At 36.7% G+C, this 12,500-nt stretch overlaps 1 protein-coding gene across 2 annotated transcripts in view; it reads left to right on the top strand.

Moving 5' to 3' along the window:
* Positions 1 to 12,442: 12,442 nt before the first annotated feature.
* LOC113817683 (tryparedoxin) overlaps positions 12,443 to 12,500 on the top strand; it is an 88,515-nt gene continuing 88,457 nt past the window's right edge. Inside the window, exon 1 of one of the 2 annotated variants that reach the window (XM_070125779.1) lies at positions 12,443 to 12,500. This exon is cut by the window's right edge and continues 46 nt beyond it. The gene's annotated coding sequence lies outside the window, so the exon portion shown is untranslated. The other variant, XM_070125780.1, reaches the window with a different exon arrangement.

Genomic DNA, 12,500 nt, shown 5'->3' with positions numbered 1-12,500 from the left:
AAACAAAACTACACAAAATACCTCATTCGTATGAAATTCGATATAACCGTTATGCAACGGTGTCCCATGCTAAGTCGCTGATATTGAACATTTAACCATGACTCCAGATATAAAGGCTTTTAACACAATCAAGGAAATAAAAGCATTGACTAGTCATTAAAAAAATACTAATTTGACACGCTATGACCGTTACTCAAACCGTCAATTTATCACAACCTATAACTCATTTTATCAACAGATGGCGTTGGTATTCAAATTCATATTTTCACGGAATCGTGAAAAATGGCGTAGATGCCTAACGCTTCCGATTAGACAAATATTGTTATATATTTCTGATCAGTAGATAAATGACGATATCAACAAGAAAGCCATAGATTATAAACATGATACTCATCAAGGTTTCAGTATAATGGATCGAACTCTACCCTTTAGATTAAATGCAAACAAGCAGAAGAACGTTATATCACTAATCCAGTGTGTAAAAGGTACGCCAAAATTTTATTTACTTATTTTTTTTATATAAACCCTCTACCCATTTCTGTTCCTCTTCCTCTCTCTCTCTCTCTCTCTCTCTCTCTCTCTCTCTCTCTCTCTCTCTCTCTCTCTCTCTCTCTCTCTCTCTCTCTCTCTCTCTCTCTCTTTCATTACTTCTCTATCTCTTAGTGAATTAAAAATATAACATATCCATCATCGCGAAACAATCTCGATAAAAAGAAATGAAAAACAGAAAACAAAACCTGTACAACGATCTCAAAAGTAATATATGAAGAACGAAGCGAACCAACATGTTCAACGGTCAATAGAATTTTAAAAACACAGAAAAGAAAAGAAAAAGAAAGAAAGAAAGAAGTTAATCCCGTCCAGTATTTACTTTTTTCACGGTTTTGTTTTGTATTCGTTTCCCCTCCGCCGCGGGAAACGTGTTTCGCTTGGCAGATGTAGGATTTGATTCTATTAGGCTCCATTGCTTGACTCGGGTTGGGAAAAAAAGCTTGTGTTGTGCGGTGTATGTAAAAAAGCTGTATATACATACATACATATATATATATATATATATATATATATATATATATATATATATATATATATGTGTGTGTGTGTGTGTGTGTGTGTGTGTGTGTGTGTGTGTGTGTGTGTGTGTGTGTGTGTGTGTGAGTGTATGTGTGTGTGTGTGTGTGTGTGTGTGTGTGTGTGTGTGTGTGTGTGTGTGTGTTTACATCTATTTATTTATCTTTAGATTGAGAAGATTTTGTTTGTTTCGTGTATTGGAATAAGATGGTATGTATGTTAATGAGATGGTTGACGAGCTCTTTCAGTACACGCGCAACTTCACAAATACATAGGCCTACACACACAAAAAGGTGTTTTGATCGGCAGAGAGAGAGAGAGAGAGAGAGAGAGAGAGAGAGAGAGAGAGAGCGAGAGCGAGAGCGAGAGCGAGAGCGAGAGCGAGAGCGAGAGCGAGAGCGAGAGCGAGAGCGAGGGAGAGAGAGAGAGCGAGAGCGAGAGCGAGAGCGAGAGCGAGAGCGAGAGCGAGAGCGAGAGCGAGAGCGAGAGCGAGAGCGAGAGAGAGAGAGAGAGAGAGAGAGAGAGAGAGAGAGAGAGAGAGAGAGAGAGAGAGAGAGAGAGAGAGAGAGAGAGAGAGAGTGTGTGAGAGAGAGAGAGAGAGAGAGAGAGAGAGAGAGAGAGAGAGAGAGAGAGAGAGAGATACGACTTTAAGAAAAATAGTTGTAGGAAAAAGTTTTTCAAGTATGGGACAATCATTTTATTTGTACTGTCTGTATCTATATTTCTTTTGCCTCTCTCACACTGTCTGTCTCTCTCTCTCCCTCTGTCTATCTGTCTGTTTGCTTCTCTCTGTCTCTCTGCGTCTGTCTGTCTGTCTGTCTGTCTCCCTCTATCTGTCTGTCTGACGCTCTCTCTCCCTCTATCTTTCTCACTCTTTATCTGTCTATTTGCTTCTCTCTCTCTCTCCCCCTATCTGTCTGTTTGCCTCTGTCTCTGTCTCTCTCTCTCTCTCTCTCTCTCTCTCTTATCGGTCTGTCTTTCTCTCTCTCACACAGCTTTTGTTATTTACTTTGTCTGATGAAGAACTCTCGACGAGTCCGAACCGTTACGTTTATTTTCAATTCATGTTGTGACTTTGTATCCTTTTATCTTTGTTTACGCTTTACTGTGTTTGTATTTGTTCAACACACATACAGATAGAAAACAGGTATAGTAAAAGCGCTATTTTTTTTTCCCCCGAAGTAAGTCTCTCTCAAAATTAATCTGTTAAATGCAACCACGCGGATTAATTTTCAAACTTTCAAATTGCAGACGAAAAATATCATCATATCAAGAGAAGAAAGAAAAAAATATGAATTCCTCGTAACCGATTTACGACTGTTGTAGTTTAGACGGAATAGAAATGGCTTCTGTATTTTTTTCATATTTCTTTCTCTCCTTCCCTCTCTGTCTCGGTTTCTGTGTGTCTCTCTCTCCACTCCCCTATCACTCAGTTTCTCTTTTACTCTCTCCAACTCCCTCTCACTCACACACTCAATCTCTCTCTCTCCAGCCCCTCTCACTCATTCTCTCTTTTTTCTCTCTCTCAGTTCCGTACCAGCCATCACAGAGAAAGGACGTTTTTGTTACCTGCTGTGACCTCTGCCTGCCTAATCGCCTAGACAATGGGGCCTACAAAGACCTTTCGATATCTTGTGAACGAGTGCGCCGTAATGTTCATAAAATATCTATATGGAACAAAAGCAACTTAACAGTGAAAGTGGAAAAAAATATTAATGATTTCATACCTCAGTTCAGTTCAGTTAGATTTGCGAAGTCATGCGTCGCCCGGGCCTTTTCTCTGGAGTGGCCCGGCCTGGTCTCGCCACTCCAGAGAAATACCTGATACACGAGTAGTTACATAAGGACTCCGTGCGGTCTCTCCGCCGACCGCACCTAAAGCACATAGGTGAGGTCTGTTTGTGAGCGAAATTTCAGCGAATGGTCTGACCTCAGAACACCCGTTTATACAATGGCGACCAAGGCCAGTTTCGCTCTGTCGACGTAAATGGACATCTTGGCAAGTGATACGAATATCGGAAACGAACGAATAAAAAGGCAAAGAGACAGTTAAGTAGCGAGTCTGCAGAACTTGTACCCCCAGCCATCTATCTACCTCAAGTGGGATACAAAGCTAGCGACACAAATACCGTTGGGTGTCTCAGGTGCTGAAGATGGCCCCGTCCAACAAGACTAAATTAAAACTAGGTCGAAATGATATCTGTACACGGTGTACGAATGAGGACATTCTTACACGCATAACTACCACCGGCGCTGCAAGAGAAATCCTCGAAATACGCAGAGATTATGGCAAAGGACGCTGTACTAACCCGGGGGAAACTGACAGCAATGAAAACACAGAATACAATGAAAAGATTCTACACACTAAGCATATTAGAATTAATGACAGGATGACAACGACTCATCATCGCATATGAAGGGGAGAAAATCCCCCAAACCATCAAAACTGTTGAGGGGATGGCACCTTCCGGGCGTGGTCTTCAAATCACTCCCCCGTTTTGCAGGGAGCACGCGCTTGGCCCCCGTGAGCAGCCGCGTTAACTGCGCGGACGCTCACAAGAGCAGGGAGTGCGCCGAAAAAATCGCAAAGGGTAATCAACTCCCAAGGAAATGTGGCAATTGCAGACAAACATAATGCAAACTCTCCATTATGTCCATATTATTCGAATGAAAAAACAGATTGCTAAAGAAGCAACAGGCTGTTCTGCCCCCTCGCAACCCCATCCCATTTCCTCGCCTTAACGATGAGGCAGAATTCCCCCAGCTTGGGAGGGTGAATGTGGCGAGGTGTGGTGGACGAAAACCGTCGGTCTCTCCAGCCTAACTATCGGCATCAGCTTCAGCGCCAACTTCAAGATCAACTTCAGCCCCTTCAGTGCCAGTTTCAAGATCAACTTCAGCCCCTTCAGTGCCAGTTTCAAGATCAACTTCAGCCCCTTCAGTGCCAGTTTCAGGTCCTGCTACTTCGGCAGTTCATACAGCAATTCCTGCTTCTGCGCCTGTTTCAGTGCCAGCGGCGATCTCTTTACCACAGGAAAGACAGGGCATCCTGCAAATGTTGATACTGAAGACAGAACAGCAACAATTTTCTCAGCAACTACACTTCCTGGGAAAAAAACTATGTTTTCAGTGGTCTTTGGACAACGGTTTACCCTTCTACAACCTATAGCAGAGCTTGAAAATTATCAGCTGACAATGGAGGGCCCACAGTGACTTTCAGTGTACGACAATGGAACATTAAAGTTCAAAGAAACACCGTTCATTTTTGTAAAATCATATATATATATATATATATATATATATATATATATATATATATATATATATATATATATATATATATATTTACAGTTATTAGATAGTCAACAAATAAGTCGAGAACCAAAGTGCAGCCCTTCAGGAATATATGCTTAATATTTGACTTTGGCCCATAAATCAATGTAAGTTCAGCCGGAGTGGGTAGATGCTTGGGCATTTTTCCATGGCTTTTTGCAGGGCATGTAAACTGCTCTGTAAATATATTTTTTTCATATCGTGTTATTTTTCCAATTAGGCATAAACATAAAATCATAATATAACTGTGTATTTTGAACGTTAGAGTACATGGCAGTAATATATGTTTTATTAATGTGGTATTAATAAATGAAATGTCCAATTCATACTGATCCGTGCACCTAGAGGCAAGTGCAGCGATCTGGCTTTTGGTGATAGTAATAATGATGATGATGATGTTAATGAGGATAATGATAATGGTAATGGTGATAGTGATGATGATAATGAAAAGGGGTACAGATGATACTGAGAATAATTATAATGATGGTAACAATAATAACAATAGTAATGATATTGGAGATAATGATATTGATAATAATTGTGATGATAAAGATAATAATAGTAACAATGATAATGATAATAGTAAAATAAAGATAATGATAAAAGTAATGATAATAATGAAATAATAATCATATTGATAGTAATAACAATAACAACAGCAATAATAATGAAAAATATTAAAATCATAATCATAATCATTAAACAATAACAATAACAACAATAATTATAATAATCATGATAACACCAACAACCATCACCACAATGAAGAAAGAAGGAAGAAAGAAAGACGGGAATAAACGAATATAAAAAAGAACAGTTAGCACACAAAAAATATTCTTAGTTACAGGGTTGATGAGTATGTCACGTGACCCCAGATGATAATGAATGACAGACGATTCCGAGGTAATTAAAGGGGAAAAAAGAGTTTATTGGAAGGTGAAAATGTAGAGGGATTAATCCTTTCGCAATGGTGACAAAATTGTTTTTCGTTCATCAATATTTTTTTTTTGTCTTTATCTATTTGCTTATCTATTATTATCATTATTGCTGTTATTGTGTATTTGTTACCTGTTTATTTACCTTTATTATTATTGTATTATTTATTTATTGTTTTATTATTATAATTTGCTTATCTATTATTATCATTATTACTCCTATTGTGTATCTGTTACCTGTTTATTTATCTTTATTATTATTATATTATTAGTTATTATTATTTTTTTTTTGGGGGGAGGGGGATGTAATTCTAGTATCTTTGTTTAATTTATTTCATTAAATATGTTCATGAGATAAGATAGAAGATATTGATATAGATGAATGGATTAACCTTCATCAATATTTGCCAACCAATTTTCCTATCTATCAAACGCTCCATGAACACACATACCTACTCAGGATACACACAAACACACACAAATGCACATACACTCCTAATAAAACAACCCTGTAAAGAACACTCATACACAAACTACACGTATACACATTCGCGTGTATAGACTCTGGGAGTGATTAAAGCCATTTATCAAAAAAGACGCTTTTAATTACAAAAACGCATCGAACTCCAATTTCGAAGCGCGGATCACGGGATTTATAAAGCTTTTGATCGTATCCGGCGAATTGCCTATAATCAGGGCGTTTGGGTCGGCTTGTGTGATAGGTGTTTATGGTACGCATGATATTCGAAAGGACCGTTATACTCGATTGCAAATTAAAACAATATTCATATATCAGTTATATAAACATATATACATATATGTGTATACATACACATATATGTGTATACATACACATATATGTGTATACATACACATATATGTATACATATACATAAATACATATATAAATATATATGTATATATATGCAAATGTGTCGTGTGTGTGTGTGTGTGTGTGTGTGAGAGAGAGAGAGAGAGAAAGAGAGAGAGAGAGAGAGAGAGAGAGAGAGAGAGAGAGAGAGAGAGAGAGAGAGAGAGAGAGAGAGAGAGAGAGAGAGAGAGAGAGAGAGACCAATTCAGCGACACCGGATTGAAACCGCAGCGCACATAGAATCGAAAACCAAGATCCGAGAATCTTCAGCGTAACAGTGTATAGCTGTATTTTCCTGTCACAGTCTTATAATGTATTGAAGAATCGAATCTTTATAATGGGTTGAAGCTTCGAATCTGTCTCACCCTATGCAAAAAGTGTGGCATGAAGTGGAATTCGAAACATATTTTACAAGAGTTTTGGCTGCATCATTCACTTCACAGCGGACTTGTTTCATGTAACGCAAAGGACAGGAGAGGCTGTGTAAAGGGGGTGTCACACTAGCACAATTTCCGTGGTTCTTTCACGTTTCCATGTTTTTCTTTCTCGCTACCGCTTGTATTTTGGGTAAATGCGATAAATTCCAGTCAAACGATAATTATCATTTTCGCTGGCAAGTTTCCATGGTCTTTTCTGGATCAAATGATAAGCTATAATAGAAAATCGTTATGGTAATGTAAAAAAAAGCATTTATAATATAAAACGATTAAAAAGACAGTCAAAATTGTAAATAATATTTTAAATTTGGCAAAATTCTCTCTTGTATTTAATAAAAACAGATACAAGTTTGTAACTAGCTGATCGCCTGTTTGTTTACATTTGTCCCCGTCAGCTGGCTAAATGAGAGTAGCGAGAATACGCCCTTATTTAGCCTTATACATTCGTTGTTTCGCATTAAATCGTCGCCACATAGCCAGAATAACGTCCATCATCGCCAGAGCTTGTGCGGTGGTCGAACCCATCTTTCTGTGTTTAGAATTTTGGTCGGACTGTTTTCGTGGTTCTCATCGCTAGTGTGACTGCGCCAGGCAAAATGACCACGATTTCCGTGGTGCCAGCGGAAAAGTAATGCGGAAAAAGTGCGTGTGACACGGTCGTAAGTCTACGCTTATTACACCTTGTAGAAATCTCTGGATATAAGTAATACAAGGTTTATTTTGTTCTATTCGGGTTTGGTTCTTTCTTTTTTTTTCCTCTTTTTCATTGGTACCGTTTTATAAAATGCATATTGTTTTATCGAGAGGGATATTCGAGTTCTTGAATAGGTGTGTGTGTGTGTGTGTGTGTGTGTGTGTGTGTGTGTGTGTGTGTGTGTGTGTGTGTGTGTGTGTGTGTGTGTGAGTGAGTGAGTGAGTGAGTGAGTGAGTGAGTGAGTGAGTGAGTGAGTGAGTGAGTGAGTGAATGAATGAATGAATGAATGAATGAATGAATGAATGAATGAGTGAGTGAGTTAGAGTGTGATTATAAGTGTGAATGTCTGTGCATATTTATCGCACTTCTTTTAGACCCAGAGAAGAACCTATCTTCTAAAGCTTCTGCATGAATACAAGACAGAGGAAAGCCTAAATTAATTGCGAACCTCATCATGTAGCCTTTTTGTTCTCCATTCAGTATGTATCCTTGCACATGCTAACAACCTGTGCGACATTAGCCTTCATCTCCGTACGCTGCATATTAAATACATTTTACCTAATCGACGACATGTTTAGCTATACAAATATGAACAGTAACATGATAATTACTTCATAAACATTCATTTGTGTTGAAATGTTCCTTTTTTTCTATGGTTTCGCACTGAATCCACTCCCTATCCGATTCAGTGACCCGGTTTAACCTCACTTTTAACCGTCAAGTTATTTGAATTTGGGGATTGAAGAGAATCGCAGCGGAAACTATTGAATAAATCTAATTGTATGAACCTGTGCAACACTTGAAAATGGGTAAAAAGATGTATAAAAAGACATTGAATGGAACTAGCCTGTTTCTAAACATAAAAGTTCAAGAATGTTACTGGCTTAATGTGTAACGAGATGACTAAGGCAGTTAACTTGAAAATAGATTGTATCTTTGCAATAGTTCACTGTTATGCATGATTTTAATTGTTTGATTGCCAGTTAGTGCAAATAGTGTTGCTTTGGCCGATAGGACATATATTACCATGGATATCAGATTCTTCAACGAAATAAACTCTTTTGATCTGTTATATAAAACATATGCAATCTCCACTTGACTTTATTCCAATGCTCATTTAATATAATTACATACCTGCTGGCGTAATGACAAAAATAAAAACAGATATTAGCAATTCATGGAACAATCGTCCAGGTAAAAAAATAAGCACTTTGACTACCTGTTTATTTTCACTGTATATATTTTTATTTATATAGTCTTTTCTTTTCATTTCTATGTCCTTGTTTTTTTTCGAAATTCGTTGATTTATTGTTGTATATATATTATTACCAATATCAAATCGTCACTATAATGATAGCGATTATAATATTAATGATAATGATAATGATGATAATAATGAAGATTGATAATAATGATAATGATAAGAATGTTACCAATAATAATGATAGTGATAATAAGGGTAACAAAGAGAATGATGATAATATTTCTCATCTTCCACTTCCTCCTCACTATTACTCTCATGATGTTATTATAATCAGTAATAATTATTACTATATATATGTATTACTAATCATTATACTATATATATTACTGATCATTATACTGTATATTGCTAATCATTACAATAGAATTATTACTATTACTACATAATCATTTAATTCATAATTTCAGACATGTCAGATAAACTTTAGAATATTTAGCCCTGTCATAGGCCTATCATAAAACTCGATACTCGTAAATTCTCGTTTTGGAAACTGTGTCCTTGCCAGCTGCCAGTTCTTATTTATAAAGGCTATTTGTCGGTGCATGCTACCACCTATAAATCTGTCTGAATCAATGAGAACGATATAAATTGGAACGAAAGTAAGTGTTGGCGTAAGTAATGTTGTTGTGAGCGTGTAAATGGGGAGTTATGTTCATCTCAAATTCCATTTGGATGTATTTGATATGAAAAAAAAATATTGCGTTGTTTTCTTCTATGTATCAACTTATTATTTTTTTTCTCTTTGCGTAGAAATATGAAGAAATCACGATTTATGTGTTATGTGATTCGCTTTACAATGATATACGGTGAAACGACTGCATATTGATGTTTTATTCTATATTCCCTCTAATTTTAGCGTTGATTCGATTTGTCGATAATGGAATGAGGAAATTTCACACCAGTACTAATAATTCATTTAGGATAGTGTCTGTCTGGATGAATGCATACTTGTTCATCTAAGAGTTAGTGCAAAGATTTAGCCTGAAGTAAGGAGTGGTAATTTATCACTATTTCCATGTTGACAAATATAGAAAAGGTATGAATGAGAATGAGTCTTATCACAGTACAAGAGATGTATTTCCGACGAAGATAAATTCGATACCGGCCAAATACATCACTTGTATTGTGAAGGTATTAATTCTCATTCATACTTTTTCTACAAATTTATTCACTACTTGTTTATTGACGAACAGGCTACACAGACATCAAAGACACCGTCGGCGGGCACTAAAGGAAGTCCTACCCGCAATATCTATGAAGGAATGTTGACAGACAGACTCAAAGGACACCGAAAGACGGCAGCTCCACTACTAAATGCAACACACGGCGCTTCGACACTGAGGACATCAAAGAAAGGTATTGAATTTGTAAATCAGTTTGCCCAAAACAGGTGAGTGGCTCGTCGTACAAGGTACAGATAATGAGAACAGTATAAGAGGCAGCATAGTGTGAGCGAGACGAAGTACGCGGCTGGTTCATGTATTCATATATTTGTCATTATTTCTCTGCGTTATGCGATCTCTGTTGATGGCCACCGCGATGTCTGCAGCGCTGGGAAAGGATGGCGGTGTCTCCGTTCGCGTTGGGATATGAAAGATTCAGTATTGACACCGATTCATCTCGTTTCAGTGCATCAGTTATGTTTTTTTTTCTAAGGACGCTCTCCAGTCCAATTTATATAGAATCACGACCATATCATACTCCATCCTCATGTAAAGAACACATTCAACAAATCTGCTACTTGTTTTACCGACGAGTCCTGGCGCAAATAGGTGTAAAATCACAGTAAACTTTTGTTACAAAAGAACTAAAAAAAACTTCTAGATGGAAGAGACAGCAGTAATGTGTCTGGAGACTCTGTTCTGGGAATACTATCCTCAGAAGCGATACAGAATCTTACTCAGTCGTTCTGCAGAGTTACGTGATAAATAGATAACTGTTATGGCGGTTGTACCGAGATTTAGAATAACATTTGAAATAATAATGATAATAAGATTAATGATAAGTACATTAATGGTGTTATTCATTTGGAGTATTAATGATAACAAGAGTAATGATAAGTGCATTAATGATGTTATTGATAATTATCCTCACAATAATGATAAGAATGATCTAAATAACAGTGATAATATCTGATAATAACGATGTGTACTGGTGTGCGTGTGTGTGTATCACAAAACTGGAAATTTCCCAGCGATCAAAGCATTTCTGAACAAAATTCTCTCCCTCATACTCCGAAGTTTTCCCAATTAGCGAAGGATGGCTGAATTATAACGTATTTCCCCAAGAGCAAGTTCGTTGTGTTTCCATCTTCGAGAAGAAAGTTTTTAAGCCTTTTAAACATTTAACTTTCCTTGCATCTCTGTTAGGTGTGTTGTAGCCAGTTTCTTTGCTGTAAAAATATCATAAAAAAAACTTATAAAGCTGGTCCGTCTTTAAGCTAAATAGATGTTTTTGTTAGGGACATTATCAATCTTGTGCCCAAATATTGATATCAAGATGTTTGCGATATATTTTCGACTAATATTGACTAATATTTTGATAGATATTATCAAATGTAAATTATCATGGTAGTGGTATATGAGTATGCTTATTGTTAGTGGTAAATAAATATGCTTATTGTCAGTCATATATGATTATACTGTTAGTGGCATATAAATATTTTTATTATTAGCGGTATACAAATATACTTATTGTTACTGGTATATAATATACTCATTGTTAGTGACATAAACATACTTATTGAACGTAATTAAGTTTCTTTTGTAATTAGGTACTTACTACACGACACTCCTTGTTAACAGAGATCATAATCGATGTTGTTAGGTTAGCGAATGATGTTAATGGGCCATCCACAGATAACTGGCGCCGGCTCAATCATGTGGAAGTAACGGATAGTTTGGTATTTTAAAATCATTTTTTTTTTTGACTTGGAGGTCTTCAGTATCGTAGATATTTTAACGGTGTTAGTGGATGAAATATAAGAACACAATATACCGCCTTCATAACTGGGAAAATTGGCTGATGTGTTTTATATCCTCTATAACTATATATTTTTTGGTTGTTTGTTTTTTAAAATATACTTCACTTATGAAATTAGATTACTAGTCTACAATAGGAACGTAGTGCAGGCTTGATATTAAGTTTTGTGTTCATGAAATTCAATACAGATAAAAAATAAGCGTCCAGATGGTAGGAGGAGGAGGCGGAGGAGGAGAAAAAGGAGAAGAAGGAGTAGGAAAAGGAGGAGGGGGAGCGAGAGAGGGAAAGGGAGAAGGAGGAAGAAGAAAAAGAAGAATAACAATAGGAATAGGAAGAAGAGAAGAGGAGGAGGAGGAGGAAGGGGAAGAGAAAGAAGTGGAGGGGGAAGATGAGAAATAGGATAAGGAAGAGGGTGGAGGAGGAGGAACAGAAGTAGGAGGAAGAGGAGGATAATAATAATAATAATAATGGTAATAATAATAATAATCTTAATAATGATAATTATAATGATAATAATTTTAGTAATGATAATGATCATTATAATGATAATAATTTTAGTAATGATAATAATGGTAATTTTAGTAATTATGATAATAATAATAATAATAATAATAATAATAATAATAATAATAATAATAATAATAATAATAATAATAATAATCATAATGATAATGACAATGATAATAATGATAATGACAATAATGATAACAATAACAATAACAATAATGAGGAGAAGAAGAAAAGGAAGAAGGAAGAGGAGTAGGAGGCGGTGGCGGCGGCGAGTTGAGCGATCCGTCCCTAGATGGCTCTGTCAGCGGCCGGCGTGTTTGGCGGGAGCGAAGGCGCGTCGTCTGCCACAGTGTGAGGTTGGCGTTCGTGCGAGAGGGATATAGCACGCGTCTACCCTGACACCCCG

Source organism: Penaeus vannamei, chromosome 9, assembly GCF_042767895.1.
Source record: "Penaeus vannamei isolate JL-2024 chromosome 9, ASM4276789v1, whole genome shotgun sequence".
In the NCBI taxonomy this organism is placed as follows: Eukaryota; Metazoa; Arthropoda; class Malacostraca; order Decapoda; family Penaeidae; genus Penaeus; species Penaeus vannamei.
This window is presented reverse-complemented; position numbering and strand designations above follow the sequence as displayed.